Source organism: Aptenodytes patagonicus, chromosome 3 (genome assembly GCF_965638725.1).
Source record: "Aptenodytes patagonicus chromosome 3, bAptPat1.pri.cur, whole genome shotgun sequence".
Taxonomy (NCBI): domain Eukaryota; kingdom Metazoa; phylum Chordata; class Aves; order Sphenisciformes; family Spheniscidae; genus Aptenodytes; species Aptenodytes patagonicus.
The window spans coordinates 117,531,021-117,548,267 of NC_134951.1; positions in this window are offsets into that span (position 1 = coordinate 117,531,021).

The following is a 17,247-nucleotide window of genomic DNA, read 5'->3' on the forward strand; positions in this document are numbered from 1 at the left end:
GGCCCTTCAGCCCCACATCCCAGACAGGGCATCCCACCAGGCCACTCTGTCCCTCTGCTCAGCACCCCGCGGACAGGGACGGCTGGGGGCTGTGGGGCAGGACCCTCCCTGACCCCAGGTGTCCCGCCACCGGGGCCGGGGCCACCTTGAGGTGCCTGGCCTCCATGCTCCCTTTTGCTCCCAGATTCTTGCACCTGGGCTGCAATTTTTTTCCCCCCTTCCCTTCATCTGTTGATGGAAACGATTTACAACCAGCTTACACGGGCCGCCTGATCTGGGCCTTCGCTGGATGGTCAGATTAACCAAGGGTCCTTCTGATAAAGATAATTACAAAGGGACTCCGCATTAACTTTGCATTATTAAAGAAAGACCCAAATCTCCCCTCGCAAGCTGTTCCCGGGATTAGCAGAACAATAACTTTCATTTAGGATAATTGCCGGGGCTGGCGCTGGGGGCTGGTGGGGGGGACCCTCTGGGCCATCACACTTTGCACCAAGAAAGGCAAAGGGGTGCGAGCGGAGCGGGGGGTGTGGGGGCTCATGCTGCCAAAGCCACCAATTGGGGGGCTCCATGTGCTCGGGATGCAGGGATGCTCGGGGCGTCCCCACCCAGGGCTGCCCCCCACCTGGGGACAGGGCACCCCGGGGTCCCCTTGGGCACCTTCGCTTCTCCAGAGTGGTTTTGCTGTAGTTTTGCTGGAATCGGAGACTTTCACTGCTAGGCAGGGAGGATCTGCCACAGTAATTAGAAGCCATAATCCGGCCACCACCCACAACAAATTTCCTGTCCGAGCAGATATTAGTGGATAAAACCCTAATTTTTGACGTTGTCCCAGAATCAGCTTGATTTCAGCAGTTTACGTTCAGGCTGAGCTGTTGGGAGAGATGATGAAGCCTTAAATATGCATATGGCCTAGGCATTTGGAAAGTTTGGGGATAAAGCGCATATAATTGCTCCTAATCAGTTTATGAAACATAAAAGCTCAAACCCAAGAGAAAGCCGATAGATGCAGAAATGGAAATAGCGATTAAATCTCCCCGTGCTGGTGAGGTGGCCTGGATACGGCGCTGCTGCCCGGGGCGGAGGGCGGCCATGGCGGTGCCGTGGGGAACGGGAGATGCGTCCGCTCCTGGGACGGGGCTGCGGGACGGGGTGGGGGGACACGCCTGTTGCCACCGCCGGCTCCCCTGGCCGTGGTGGAGAGGGGCATCTCCACCAGTCCTTTGGACAATAAATCAGTTAAAGGATATCTTGATATATGCTCATCAGATAGGATTAGCTGGGATTAGACTAATCAGTAAATGTTTCTCTGCTCATTATTTTCCAGGGAAGATTTTCAGCTGATTCTCCAACGCCGAAAGATTATTAATCGCTTAAAGAGCAGAACATCAAACATCGTCCCTTGCTCTAATTTCCCTGGGGTTTGCCCCCCCCTGTGGGCAGGGCGCCTGCACCAGCCGGCCCGGCAGCCCCAGGGTACCCCAGCACCCAGCCCCTCCACAAGGGCTCTGGCCAGGGCAGACAGAGGCCACAGCACCGCGGCCCCAGTGCAGACCCATGTCCTAGGGGTGGGTGCTGCCCGCAGCTGATGCTGGAGCACCCCCGGCCCCTGCACTCTGCTCCCCACTGCACTTTGCAGGACTGGGGACACAGCAAGGTGGGACAGTCCCCAAGGTGTCCCCTCCTCCCCGTGGCTGCTCCAGCACCATGTCAGGCACACACTGTGCCCTGCAGCACCCTACGGGATGGCATCGTGAGGGCACACAGGATGGGATGGGTGCCCGGGGCTGTCCCCTTCAGATACCAGGGACAAGCCTTGCAAGTCCTTGGGGAATTACAGAGACATGCAACATTTTGGCAGACCCTCCTCAGCCAATGACGGCTCCCGAGCCAGTGGCTGGTGGGTTTTTGGGGCCCCTGTCTTTGCAGGGACATGAAACTCAGGGAAACCCCAGAAGGATGTGTATTCACCTTGCAATCACCTGCTGTAGCGATGAGGAGGGGGAAGCAAGGAGAAGGTATTGAAGGGCCTGGTCTAGGGGATTAGTAATGGGATAAGAGCTTTCACCTCCCTGGTTTGGATATGAATCAGGTCAATAATAAAGGACCATCTGACAGTTTCAGGCAGCTCGGGGTGGCAGAGGCTCCCATGCTCCAGGCTGGACAGAGAACCCCTCTCTGAAAGCCCAGCTCCTGCTGCACACCCACCCATTGGACCCGCACTGGCACTCACAGCCCGGTGCTCCCCGCCTGCTGCGTGCCACGCACCCGCATCAGCTCCTGGCAACCTGGTGTGGGAGCAAGGTTGGAGCCTGGTCCCCAGGGACGATGTTGAAGCCATAGCCCTCAGGTGCCTGCTCTGCAGAGCAAGTTCAGCCAGCCGGCTGGTGGCCATGGCGTGGGTATAAGGTGGCTCAGCAGTGGAGTGCGGTAGGGCGAGCAGCCAGCCAACGCCAACACAGACAATTTGGCAAGGGTGGGAGCCTGGGGGGAAGGTCCCTGCCTTAGTAAGCATGGACAGAAGGAGAAGGGCTTTTCTTCCACCTCCTCAGTGTCCTGCTGGGAGCACAGGGAAGTGATGGCTGTTGTGAAAACATTGCCTCTGACACACAGGTGAAAAGAAACTGAGAAATAGCCCATCGCTAGGGGAGAAGGCAGCAAAGAGGGGCGCGTTGCAGTGAGGCACGTCCGTATTTCGCAAGGCTAAATCCCCACCTCTGAGTTACAGGTGGGCTTCCTCCTTGCGATGCGGGCGATGGGACTTTTCTCAGGCTGCAGCCAGGGCTGAGTGGTGGGTTATGTGTGCGCTCCTGGCCAGTTAGGAGTAGATATATGTAATGGCCAAATATCCTCCATTTTGGGGTGATGTATTTGCAGGGGCAGTGGCATGGCCAGGTTAAATGAATGGGGAAATCTGCGCTCCCAGCACTGCCGGGCTGCGGAAAGTGCTTCATTTCTAGCTTGAGTTTACATGGGTGAAGCAAAGGGTTTGCAGGGTGAGCGCAGCCACAGCTGGCCATGCACGCCACCTGCTTAGCGCTGTAGCATCGCCAGCCGAGCTTACTACAAGTGCATCGGCAACCCTAATTTGGCACCAGAGGGGGGTCCCTTTCCATGTCCCTCTCTGCGTGCCCCAGAGACATCCCTGCTAATTCCTCTGCACAGATCTCTGTCTTAAGGCATTTGCCTTTGATTAAAACCAGAAGAGCAGTCACGGTTTAAGTGGAGTTTAAGAGCAAACCATGTGCCGATGCACAGGGCTCTCACATCTGGAGTGCCGCAGATTTAATCAAACTGCTGGGAAGTGCCGCACGCAGACAGCTGTCACAGCAGCCTGGAGCCCATCTCCTAATTAATTCCTATCCAAACATAGGGCAAACAAATGACCATCAAGGTGCTACACCTACAACCGCGACCAGAGGCATGACTGGCAATCGGTGAGCAAGCAGAGCTCACCCCGTGTGTCTCCAGGTGCTATAGGTGACGTAGCCCGTGGAAAGCCCTGTCCCAGCTCCTGGGGAGGAGACTGGGGCTTGTCCCAGAGGTGTAAACCTTGAGGTGATATATGGGAACATGAGGGATGGGGTGTTCAGGAAGAAACCCAGGCAGAGCAGGCACAACAGCCGTAGCTCTGATTTCTGGCTGCTCCTTCAGCGGGTGCTTTTCGCTTCCACTCCACTTTGTTGTTGTTTTCTAGTCCCGTTTACCTGCCCATCTCACATCCCGTGGGCAACCCCCTCCTGTCCTATACAGGGTGTGTGAGCTGGGACACAGCCCCCCCCCGGGGATGCTCTGCCTGGCAGCACCTGGGGCCCTGCGCCTGCCGTAGGTCCTGGGCAAACTCCGCTCGCTTCCCCAGCCTTCTGCAAAATCTGGGCAACAGCAAAACAGGGCAGGTCCAGACTCGGTTCTCCTTGGTGCTCATTAAAGCTAATTGAAACGACTACTGGAGCTGGGTCTATGTGGGTGCTTGCAAGTCCTGGGCACACGGCACAGCTAGGCTGGGAATATCCAACTGTGAGGAGCTCCAAACTAGCCGATGGACTGTCCACTCCAATTAGCCCCACAAAGGAGCTATTATTCCTCCGCACTATGCTTGTCCGATTACTTTATCTTATTATTTTTTGATCATTCCTCCAAAATGTGCTAATTAAACAGAAATCATCAAGTCAATTAGAGAAACACTCATTAAAGCAGAAAAGAAAAGAAAATATCAGCAGAAGAAAAACGGCTGTGAGGCTCCCAAGCACACACAATAGCTGCCACATTCATTAAATCAGCATCTCCCAAAAGAGGGGTAGACATTGTCCCACTCTGGTACGCGCCCTGGAAATGAAACTTCCCAAGTGATGGAGTCAGATTTCTTTCTTTTTTTTTTTTTTTAATGGAAAAACAGCATTTCACCACACCTCAGGTTTCTTTTACATTTGGGATAGCAGAGAAGTTTTTGGTCCCGTGAAGGTCTCGACCCAAGGACAATGAAACCCCCTGGAAGATTTTTACTGACCTTACTTGAACTGAACTGAGATTGTTAACTTCCAGACTGGAAGATTGTCAGCCAGTTTCTTCATTCAGATGTTTGGCCCTCAATCAGATAATGGCATGACGTGAAAATAAGTTAAAATAAGTTAAAGCCCAGCAAAGTCTCTCAGAATATCTCCACTGACATCCACAGTTTTAGCATTTGCCATCTAGATATGGAGGCTCGGGGGATCTCGCCGTGCTTTAGCCTGGAGGATGTCAGCAGTGATGGGCAGCTGCTCTGTGCGCTATGTAGAACGGGCAGGGGGAAGGGAAGCGACCTGCCCATGGCCAGGCAGCAGGATGGGGGCAGAACTGGGAGCCAAATCTTGCTGGATCCTAGCGCAGGTGTCTTATCCAGGTGCCACGGGTATTGCTGCTGCTCTGCACTCACTCTTGGTGCAACATCATAAAATACCCCAGTCTGTGGCAGACACACCAGTTGCTTCCATGGGAAATCTAGGCTTGGCTCCGGGACTCCGGTCTCCTGACCTGGCTGGCCCTCAGATACCCAGCAACGTGCTGGGGAATAGGCCATGCCTCACCCCCCCAAGAGCCACAGCTACAGCTTGCAACTGCAAGGCGTGTTGGAAAAGCTCAGGGACAACTGGGTTGGTTTGGAAGCGACTGGTCCCAGGAGGTGAAGGAGTGATGGAGAAGTGCCTGGGCTGCAAATGGTCCTCGTGAGACCTGGCTGCTCCTCTAGTGACTTGAAGGTTGATTTTTTCCCTGGCTCACCTCTTCTCCACCTCACCGCCTTCTTTCCCTCCCAGACACCTCTACCCGCCCAGCCTCCAAGCCACCGCTCTCTTTCCCTAAGCGCCTGTCCAGTGCTCATTGTCACAACATCTGAACCTCTCTGCATTTTCTTCTTTCTGCTGCTGCCTCCCATGGCTTTCCCAGCTCCCAGCCCAGAAGCATGGCAAGTCCCCAGGCAGCACCTTCTCCACGTTCATACCCAGCACCTCACCAAGCAGAAGCCTCCTAGAACAAATGCATCCCTTCCCACCTCCCCACCCCGACCTGCAGCAAGCTGGAAGCAAGTGGCTGGCCCTGCAGACACAGGAAAATCCAGGAAAACACGTGAAACAGAGATTTCAATATTTCTAATACATCTCCACTGGGGATAGAGAAAGGAGGATTTCACTTTATTCTGACCCCAAAGTAGTGGAGAGTCCAGCTCAGCTCTGGGTGAAGGTGTTGCCTAGCCTTTGTGTTTCCAAACCAGTTCAGCCATGCCTAATCACAGGCGCTATGCTATGAGACCTGACAGAATTACTTCTCCTTTAATTAATCTCCAAGTTTGCTATCTGAGTGCTGTGCCATATGGTATTGATTTTTCAGCTCGGTATGACAGCACTTGCCATGAAAGAAGCTAACCTAATTAAAGCAGGGGACACCACGCGCGCAGGCGGCTACTCTCACTCTTCCCTTTAATACTGCTTTCTAGATTGGCTCCCCTGAATGCAAACCGGTGCCGAAACGCGGTGCCTCTGCTTGAAGGTGAATTCAAAGGTTTCAGCTGTGCAAAGAGGTCCGGGTCCCGTTCTCAGCACCGGCCTGGGCTTGCAGTGCAGCTCTGGGTCTGCCATGACAAGCGACACCCTGGGCTTTCCCAGCTCTCTCCTCTCTGCAGCTGAGTGGGGAGATGGTGTCGGCAGAAAGGCCAGGAGGTTTTGGAGCACGGCTTCCCAACACCACGCAATGTCTCCATTTCTTTTCAGACAGAGCAGATAATTCATTAATGAATTTCACAGCCCCTCCCCCCCCAATTAAGGACTAGACTTCCAAGAGACATAGACTAGGGTCTTTTAGCTAAAGAGACTGACATGTGGCTGTCTCACAGAGCCCACCTGGCATTACCCAAGCAAATGACCCTTTACTGAAGCAATCCTGTCCCAAACAGACCATCTAAAGGATCTATAGAACTAACAGAAAAATAACATCAAATATATCCCCGTGCATGGATCCTCCTTCTTGTACAAGTAGAGGCATATGTGCTTGGCCATCTCACCTGTGCGGGCAATCACGTAATTTAGTGTTAGAAATACAGATATAAGACCTAGGGTTCCCGTAGCTCATTTCACCCATTTTACCTGACCCTGCAGGAGAGCTCTTCATGCCCAGCTTCCCTCCACACTGTCGGGGACGCATTTTCTGCACTCTGACACTGCATTCTGCAATTTTCTTTTCAGATGCAGAAAGAGCAGCTTTCAACATGCACGGACTTCTCCCTGTGTGCTTCTCTTGCCATAGCTCAGCCCTACTCTCACAAATGTCACTCCTGAGCCATCTTTTTCTCTTCTTTTCTCTTCAGCTCCTTCATTGGCAGCAACTAGTTGTAAAATGTGTAAAATTTTCTTGTGGGATTAATTTTTCTTATAATAAAGGACAGATTTTAGCACAAAGGACTTTCCAGCTTTCCTACCAGCTCCTAATCTTTGCTTTGACGTGATTCCTCCAACATAGTCAAGGTGGACCTTGATGCCAAAAGGGAACATATTGTCCAAAATGAACAGATTGAATGTTGCCGACAATGAACAGTTACTTAATCACCTCAGATAAGGACTTATATTATTGGTATTGTCACACTCTGGGAAAAAAAGGAGGAGGAAAAGGATTAAGAGGAAGAAATAAATCTCTCCCTTGTGGGATCATTGTCTGCAGTCTTCCCTTTCGGCTTGAAGTTTCGCTGGGTCTTGAAGGTGGAATAAACGTATTTTCTTCCTATTTGGAAATGGCAGCAAAGGCTCTTGTTTCCTTTTGCTTAGTACCTAGAAAGGTTCCAGTTTCACTGAGGGAGAGGTGCCTGGTTGTCAGTTTCCTTCAGCATCCCCCCCGCTCACCCTCCATTGTGGCTCTGGCAGTGCTTAGCCAGCCAAAGCGCCCTCCAGCCTCCTGGGAGGTGAACGCATGGTGGCAGCAGCAGAAACCCTGGGGAACATCCTTCCCTCTGCTCTTGTCACCCTGCCCGGCCCAGGGCAGGAAACCTCTGCACCAGCCCCATTTTAGGGTGCTCACTGCTCAGCCCAGCAGAGCACCTTTGGGGGCGGATGCAGCCCACCCTGGAGTGAACCCACCACTGAGGGTGTCCTACCCCACTTCCCCTTGCTTTTGTTGGCCATCCCAGCACCGTAACGGTCTGGAGCACACACGAGCAGGTTACCGGCATCTCCCCTCCTAGCTGGGAGCCCATGGCCCATCCTTCCCTCTCTTTTTAAGTGACCCCCGCTTTGTTTCTTTAGCTCACGAGGGGAGATGTAACGAAGAGCCCCATGGCCCCAAGCAGCAGCTGAGTGTTCATTTGTTTGGCAAAGGAGATGCTCGGGCTGGGGGAAGACCTGAGAGTGCCGGCGTGAACTGTGGCCAGCGTGAGCTGCGCAGCGGGCTGCGGGGCAGCCATCCCCAGGGGCAACCTGAGAAAAGAGGCAATTAGCCAGCCCCTCACCAGCACAGCGGGAGTGGTTCAAGGGGAAAGAAAAGCTGAGCCCTGGTGGTAATGACATTTTTCCGCATGGGTAAATGCATTGATCTGTGACAAACAATACCAGGCTGTGCCTCAGCCCGTAGTGCAGAGGAGGAGGGATGGGAGAGCTTCCCCATGCAAGATGTTAGAAGCAGAAGTTTCCCAGCTTCCCTGCAAGAAGCTGGACATATGTGGAGGACAGGACCCTAAGGATGTGCCTCCAGCCCCTGTTGAAACCACAGCCCAGGTCTCGCCCAGGGACAGGCTTCCCAATGGGTGCCAGGAGCTCCTCCTTTGCATTGCAAGTGCAATGCAGGCGAGCCTCATGCAAGATCCCATCCCGCGTCCTCAGAAAGTCCTGCAGAGCAGAAAAGCAGGGTACAGAGCACTCAAGCGAGGCTTGATAACAGAGCTACCCTGGGGTAAAACACCTATTCATTGAGGCTAAAACAGTGACAATGAAATCTGCGTCTGTCCCCAATACCTGAACTCATCACCGTAGCCTTAGTTGCCTTTTACCCATGCCCTGCAGGGCTGTGACTGCGGGCTGATCCCATGCTTGTAGAGCACCTGATGTAAGAGGGCATTTGGGTAACACCCCAACCGATGCCTGCGCTGGGGCGTTTCTCCCAGGGCAATTCCTCTGGGAAAAGCCCAAGCCATCTAAAGGCTGAACCCTGGCAGACCTGGACCTCTGCTCTGCTTGGAGCAGTTCCTCCTACTTCCCCGCTTCCGAAAATAGCCAGTTGACCACATATAAATACCACTATTCAGACAGAAGTGGTGGGATGTCCCAGGAACATCATACACCCCATGGACCGGGCATCACGCATGTCTGAGAAGAAACATACAGGAGTATATTATGAGTGTCTTGTCATCGAGTGGACAAAGTGGTTTAGGAGAGCACAGGGCAAGGCACGCATCCTGCCCGAAGAGCTTAACTTCTAAGCTTTAATCAGAAGAATTAGGGCTTTACTTTGGCTCTAATTTAATCAGAATGAATAGCAGAGGTGGTCGTGCCATTTTGTGGGCAGGGTGCTATCTGCTCAGGGCATTCCCTCCTGCCTTGTGTTTGCCAGGCAGCACCCCTGTGTGCCCAGGCTCTGACCGCCAGTGACAGGCACTGTCCCGATGGACACAGCTCAGCTCGGAGCGCCTCGGGCAGGACAAAAGCCCTGTCAGCTCTGGGGGAGCTCCCGGGCTGGCTTTGCCCTCCCATTGGAGGCTTAGCTCTAGGTGGGCCCCCACAGGGCTGTCCGAGGTCTCAGCTACCTGGAAACACGTGCATGCGTCTCTGCTCACTCAGCACTCTTCTTTGGGCTGGAGCCATCAGGAAACGGCTCCTGATGGTCGTTTTATTGCCAGCTGGACTGTAGCCTGGGACCTGGTTTAGCCCAGCTTCCAGCACCCGTGCGGTCGCGTGGCTGTGCCGTGGGTGTAGCAGAGTTGGACCAGGTCTCCCAGCAGCAATAGCGAGCGTAAAGGAAGGAGATTTGTTCCCTTCATGGCAGGCCTCTCCACTCATGACACGGGGGCTGCAGATGCCTTGGCAGGCCAGGACCTGTGCATGGGGAAAGGATCTGGGGCTAAATCCAGGGCAGGCATCGCTCTTCCCCCCAACTCAGCACCTGCCTCACCTACCACATCGTTATGGGATCGCTTTTCCTTCCATTTTAACTGCAAAATGGCACTTTGGGGAGTGACATTTCACCTGGCAAGCTCCAGTTCAAGGCAAAGAGCCCCAAACTGTGACTGGTTAAAGTAAACCGTCCCATCCTTCTGATGTGAGCTGCAACGGTCGGAGGGCTTTTGTCACTCACCTCTTTCCACCCTCTTTTTTGACACTCTCTTCTGTTTGCTTTTGCACAGAAGCAAGTGCATCTCTCATCGCAAAGCCAGACCCCAGCTGCCCTGGGCACGGTGCCACCCTGCCACTCTCCTCCCTGGCCAGAGCAAATTCCCAACTGTGGCAGCAGGCAAATACCAGGCACACGCACTGGATGTGACCCTCATCCCAGCGCCTCTCACTCCTCCTTGCTGTGTTTCCAGCCCACAGAAGTGGCTCGGATCTTCCTGAGCAAAATCTAATCAGGCCTGTGTAAAAAAACGGAGGGGGAAAGAAAAGCCCTGACCATATTTTTAAATAATACCAAAAAGCTGTAAGTATGTGGCCGGCCTGCTTGTTCTTACTGCCTGGGATCAGCCCGATTATTCAGGGATTCATTTTTATTTCTGAGTTTTATTTTTTCTCATTTAACAGCTGCACATTAATAAAAACTCCATTTATTGGAGGATTTGGCTGGGATTGCTATAATAAAATAGAAGGATTTGTGCCGGGCACTAAAAGAACTCTCTGCAAAAAGTAGTGTTTTTCCAGTGATTAGGAGCGCCGGAACATATTGTTTTGCTGTATAGCCCCGTCACTGCCGAGGATGGTGACAGATGTCTTGTGTTAATGTTGAATGATTAAATGCCATTTCTGAAGCCACTCCCTAGCTGTGTAGCACGGTGCTGCTTCACCCACACAATCTGCCTTCAATCTGTTCCCTTTGCCGAGAGCATCGCGCCTTGCTGACTGTCAAGAAGCCCCCATCACAACCCGGGCTGCACGCCGTGCCCCAGGGCCAGCCTATGTCCAGCCAATGTCTGGACATCAGCCTTTCAGTCACCCTGTAAGGACCAGACCAACCGTCATTGCAACTCAAAGATGGAGGATGCGGCCAGTGGAAGCAGAGAGACAAGTACAGCTCTTGGGCTTCTCATCCTATCGCGGTGTCCTTCACCCACACCACTAGTGAGGGCAGGTTTGGCAGGAAATGTGAGGCCAGCCCAAGACGTCACTATTTCCAGCTCTATCCACTGCTCTGCTAAAAGAGGTGATATGTCCCTGCACACTTGCCTCTCTTCTATCTATAGGCCGCTGCTTGTGTCAGCAGGGGCTTCTTTGATCTCCTTTTTGACCATTGCCTTTGAGCAAGGCAAAGAACATCCCAGCCATGGGTGTCTACATAGCCATGTCCAGCTGCACGGGGGGCTCCACAAGCCCTCTAGCACTGGCTTACTTGCTTTCCAGTGTCCCCAGCCCATCTCCTTTTACTCCCTTATTCTGCTAAACCACTGCAGCCCACAAACCACGTCCTGCTCTGCCCAAAACCAGGTAGGTAGCTCGACTCCGGAAAAAAAGAGCCTCTGCCCAGGAGAAGAAGATGGGCAGGCTGGCAGCAAGGTGGAAATGGTGGCTCACTGCTGTCCACCTGAAATTTAGCAAACAGCAATGCTCCTCTTCTAAAAGCCTGCTCTGGCCTCAGCAAACACACACAGAGATACCCAGAGAGATGCACGCGCGCGTGCGCACATACACACACACACAGATCCTTGATCAGAACATCTGTATCCTCTGGAAGTATGCTGTCTTCGCAAAAACATTATCTGTTTGGCATCTGTTGCAATGACCTACTCCAGCGACAAGTCGCGTGCACACCACTTCTGACCCACACACGCACACGCGACATCTGAGTCCCAACACAGCACAGAGGACAAATAAGGTGGTTTCTCCAAACAGAGCTGATATGGTGGGGGGAAGGGAGGAGCCGGCTGGGGAAAATCTGGCCATTCACATGCATTCACACATGTCGCTACAAGTCCTGTCGGTCAAGGAGAAAACATGGTAGGGGACACTTCGGCAAGCTGGGAGGTGCAGAAAGATGTTAAGGAGGGGGATGCCCCCTTGGGAAGCCAAGGCAAGATGGTGTGACCGCACCCATTCACGCCATCCACAGATAGCACCCTTCTGCCCACCTCTGTTCCCTCTGTTCACCCCTCTCCGTGCACCCCATGGATTTGGGGCGAAATCCCCCTTGTCCCAGGACCAAGCGTCACCGAGGACGTTGTCCCTTGGGCTGCAGCAACCTGGCTGCACAAGTCAGCTCTTCTGCAAAGCGGGAGGAAGTGGGAGGGCAAGGTGGTGCCAAACAGCAAAGGCCCAAATTGACTTATTTCTACCACCTCTCCTTCAAAAAAAAATGAAACCTGCTGTCACTCGCTAATCCATCAGCCTGACAGGTCAAGTAAAAGCAGGTTGCCCCCTCGCTTTCACTTCTCCCCCAACTTAATCTCTGTGCTAAATTACAAGTTGATAATGGGTTCCCATTAATTATTGATTTTCCAGATAATACTTGTTAAAGTAGAATTAACGCTATTGTTTCTGAACAAATACTGCCCAAATACTGTGTTTAGCGGGCTTGTAATCAGCTTTACCCACTTCTCCTCTAATCTGATTGAAACAGATTTCCTACCAAATCTTTTTTATCATTTTGTTGATATTAAAAGGTCACATATTTATGCCTGCTCAAAAGTTTAATTTAAGTTACTGCAATTGATTATCATTACGTGTTCGTGTGCGAACAGCAGAGTGCTGATGGATGCAACTTTAATTTAGACTGGGAATGAAGAAGCAGAGAGAAAAACCAAAGAAGTACACTTTCCATGGTGTTCAGTGAGTGATGTTAGGCATTGTACATTTAGCTTATTTTCCCAAGCCCTATATTATGATTCTGTTCATCATAATGCCTTTTGACCCGCTGCATTTACTCCATCATAATTATCCTTTAATACTCTTATAAATGAACTTTTAGCTTATCTTCCGTTAATTCTCAGAACAAGCAAAGCACACACGTAACAAACAAAGCCATCGAAATAAAGTGTTTAACCCTTTTGGTGGCTTTCCCTGATTATTCAAAGGCGGGCCGTGCATTTAAGAGGTAGGTGGCTTAATTACACTTCCTCTCATGAGGTGGAGAGCGTGTGATGGCATTTCAGTCCCTCTTCAAGCCAAGCCCCATCAAACAACTCTCTGAAAAGCAAAAGCAATGAATTAAAACCAAAGCAAAACTAGCTGGCAAGAGTATCACAGATCAGCCTGGGATTTCTCCAGAGTTGGGCGGCCACCCAAAGCTGAATGGCGCACAGGACCTGAGATGAGCTAGTTAGAAAGGGAAGGTGGAGGTGACTTGTCTCAAGTACTTGAGAGGCTTCAATTTGATTTCCAGCTCAGCCATGAACTCTCAGTGAGCCCTTGAACAACTCAGCTCTCTAGCACGTGGAGGGAATACCCCGGCCAGGTCTGTCCTGTGTACCTGCACCTTGGGGCAGAGACCTTTTTTCACAACACAGCCATCAAAGAGCTCACAGTACTAAACACTATACCATCTTCCACCTTGTTCCTCCTCCACGGCCTTGCTCAATCCATGGTGGGAAATGGGGATGCACCAGCTTGTTCCATTTACTGTGTATGTAAATGGAACAAGCTGGTGCATCCCCATTTCCCACCATGTTGGCAGTTTGGCACATAATCACATCACAGCTATGGTCTCAGCAAAGGTTTCTATAAATACAAATATTCCAGCAATACAATATCTGGGGACCACAAAGACCAACACTGGTTTGCAGCTGTAGCTGGGTGCAGGCGAGACCCTGCAGACCGGACCGGAGACATCATCTGCCAGCAGAGTCCTCCTTGTCCTTCATAACCCAGAAGGGACGAGAGTCTCCAATACTCCCAGCGCCTTGGACACCTGCCACTGACCCGGCACGTCAGACTCTCTCAAACTCTTCTGCAGATGGCAAAGCTGCAACCCATCTCTGCTGTGACCTGATTTCCCTGATCCACCTTGCGACGAGCGCGAGGTAGCTGGCACTGGTCAGCGCCTGCCTCCTGAGGCAGAGGACAGGCGCCCAGGCACCCACCGCCCAGACAGCCCTGCTGCCCATGCGTTTCTGAACGTCCCAGATGGGGACAAGATCAGCAGGGGATCTGTGGCACAATGAGGGGTCACCTCCTTGGCAGGAGATGCCTGCTGCTGCTAGCAATGCAATCGCAGCTCCTCTTGCTGCGGTCACTCCAGTCTCCTTGCTGTGGTCATTTATTATTAGCATGACAAGCAAAGCAAGAGAAGGTCCCTTTCCTGGAGAGTTTGCTAACCCTGGACATACAAGGGCAGAGAAATGGAGCATTATTTTCCCCAAAGGAGCTGAGACACAGAGGTTAAAGAGGCTTTAGCTGCCTGGGGCTCAGACTTTAGGTGTCTACTTGCAACCCTGCAAACCTTGAACGCTTTCTAATGTGTTCTAAAGGTGTTCTAAGGTCAATGGTCAGCCCAAGCGGCCACACATTTTCCCAGGACACATGGCAATGAGGTCCCACAGGCAGAGCAAGGAACGGAGATGGGTGGATGCTTCAACCACAAGGCCGTTGTCCTGAAATGGCTCCACATACAGCAGGGACTCACCTGCTTCAGCATTTCCTTCCCCACACGCATTCTGCATCTGCCTGTTCCGAAGGCAAACTGCTTTCATTTTCCATCAGTTCATTGGAGAGTCTCTCACCTGCATAATTCAGAGGTAGCTAGAGGACAACTCATTAGAGACAATTCTTAAGATCCTCTTTTATAGACTGGGTAAACTCTGCAACTTGCCAGTGAAAATCAAACAGATTTTCATGGAAATTTGGTGATATTCAGTGAAAAGCTATTAGCGTGCATAATGAGAAAATACCTAATTCTCCCAAAGAAGGTTTTATGCCCATAAGTGCATCTACAATAACCTGGAAGGTTTAGATTATAGCTAGTAAAGCCATGCAGACCTCTAAAGGAGATTAACTCAGGAGTTTTGTTATTAAAGGTGTACTGTTCATGAGTCTAACTCCACTACAGCGACAGATACTAAACAGTACTAAAAAAGGTTAACAGCCCTGAGCGGCTCTACGAGACAACTTTCCCACATTGGTGCACGTTCCAATAAAAAAAGATCTCAAAGAATGACAAATGAAACGGCCGTCCTATTTGGTCCCCAGCCCATCTTATTTGCTCTCTAATATTATTTGCCCTTACGAAATCCTGTTATAGTCTTTTCCCTGATTTTGCCAGCAAGATGATGATTCTTTCAAAGTCACGGGGCTGGATCCTCAGCTGCTGTGGACTGACCCAGCTTTGTCAGCTAATGGGACTATGTTGACTTACATCAGCTGAGAATCTGGTTGCTCCCCTGCTTCACGTGGAATGGACTCACGAAGATTATCAGTTAGCTTTAAGACTATAACATTTTTATTGTAAAGAAATCACTCTAAAAGCATTTTTCCCTATTCAGTTTTTAAGAAAACAATCCTCTGCTGTAGCTTAAGGACAAACAATTTCATGATTACCACCAGCAGATCCTGGCCAACTTGAGAAATTTTTATTTATTTCCTGATAACATAATCCATATTCCACAGAATTTGCCATGTGAAATATACTCCTGTGTAATACCAAAGTGTTAATGGCAGAGTAAAACCGCAAGCTGGTTTGAAATGCAGAGATTTTGAAGGAAAAGATATGAAATCACATAATGCAGCTCCTTAATCGTTTGACAATAAATGATCCTTTTATCCGATTATTATTTCAGTCGCGTGTCTTTAATAAAATGCAGCAGTTACCCATTCCCCAAAGCATTTGGACCACAGTTATGACCAAAGAGCGGTGGCCTGTACCAGGAAAGCTGGGTCCTGGTCCTTCATTACCCCACGCACAGCCTGAGCTCCTCAAATCTTGGGACCATCAATGGGATGAGACATAGGATCACATCATTAATTGCTTGAAACTGCAGTAGCTCCAATGAAATTGTTGCACCAAAGGTTACCGACGGGCAGGCAGGAAATGGCGAGGACCGATACGGGAACATAAAGACAGCATTGAAAAAGACCGTGACTAATAGAGTCAAAGAAAGTAAGAAGGAGGTCTCTACATTTACCAAGAGCAAACATATCTCCTGCTCGTTAGCTAGCTTTCCTACAATATGCTGCTTGTTAAGCTGCCATTCACGGTTCAGAATAATTCTCTTTTAGTCAATAAACTTTTGCAGTTTTAAACAAGGAAAGAAGCAGTGGTCACATCTTTTGGTGATAGCTGCAGGAAACTACCAGCTCCTTGAACTTTCCAAGGGGAAATTCTCCAACACTAACAGACGACTTAATTTGTAAAGAATTTGGGAGAGCTAACACAGCACCGGGGAAGTCCTGCTTTTTATGGTTTCAGAAAAGACAAATAATCCTTTTCCATCAGATTAGAAGTTGGCTCAAAGAATGTAAGCATGTTGATAAAATAATACTATGGCTTCTCAAAGGAATTTGATTTCATTCTGGCTTAAAAAGAAATGAGTGTTACACAATATTGGCTGTGCCCATATTGACCAGTTTTCAATCTATTTAACTGCTAAATCCTCAAATCAACACCAGCCTTTTCTCAGCCCAGTAGAGTTTGGTTAACCACCAGGCTGCAAAGAAACATTAAATGTTACTGGGTTTTCATCACATTTGCAGAGGATTCAAAAATGAGCACTAAATAGCACAGGGTCAGGTCAGATATGCAGACAAATTTAACCACCTGCAGAAATACATTATTGTTTTCAAAAAAGCTACAGCCAAACACAAGTCTACATCTCCATGGAAAAAGATGGTGACTGGAGACAGTCTTTGGGATGGTGCCTAAAATACCTGAAGAAAAGGTTGAATAAAATGCCATGGTTGGAACACATTCTCTCTCTGAAGTGAGATGAATTTGGATAAGAAAGAAGGGACATATTTTTCACCACGGATTCCCTAGTATTATTTACAGCAGACAAAAAAATGGGCTGTTCTTAACTGTACCAACTATGAACTTGGCTGTTCATACATGGTGTCATGTGTACATGGGGTACAGTAAAATTATTCACACCCAGAAAAGGCATTATCAGAAACTAGGGCATAAAGATATGAGGCAGAAATAGATTTTTCGCTTTTTGTTTTGTTTGTTTCGTGGCCCCCAGGGACTGAGCGACAGAGACGTAGAGGGGGATTTGCTATAGGTAACACATCTAATCAGTGCGCAAGAAAATACATGTTGAATTTTTGGAGGAGGAGGTCAGGAAAGATGCAACTTCTTTAGCCTGCACAAATTCTGTAACTGGAAAGGAAGAGTCCTTGCATTTTGCCTTCCAAATAGGCTAGTGGAAAAAAAATAGTCCTACCAAATTGCAAAAGCAGCATGAGAATCATACTGCCTTGGTCATCCCTTGCTGGCCTCACTCAGCAAGATTCCGGCTGTTTGGTAAAACACCAAGTAACCTGGGATGTTTTGCTGCTGACTACAGACCAGTTACACAGATCCGTGACGTGGGTCTGATTTTCACATGTGCCCCACTCTACCCAATTCCCACTGAAAGCTATGAACGCTGCAGGCTCAGAGCACCCC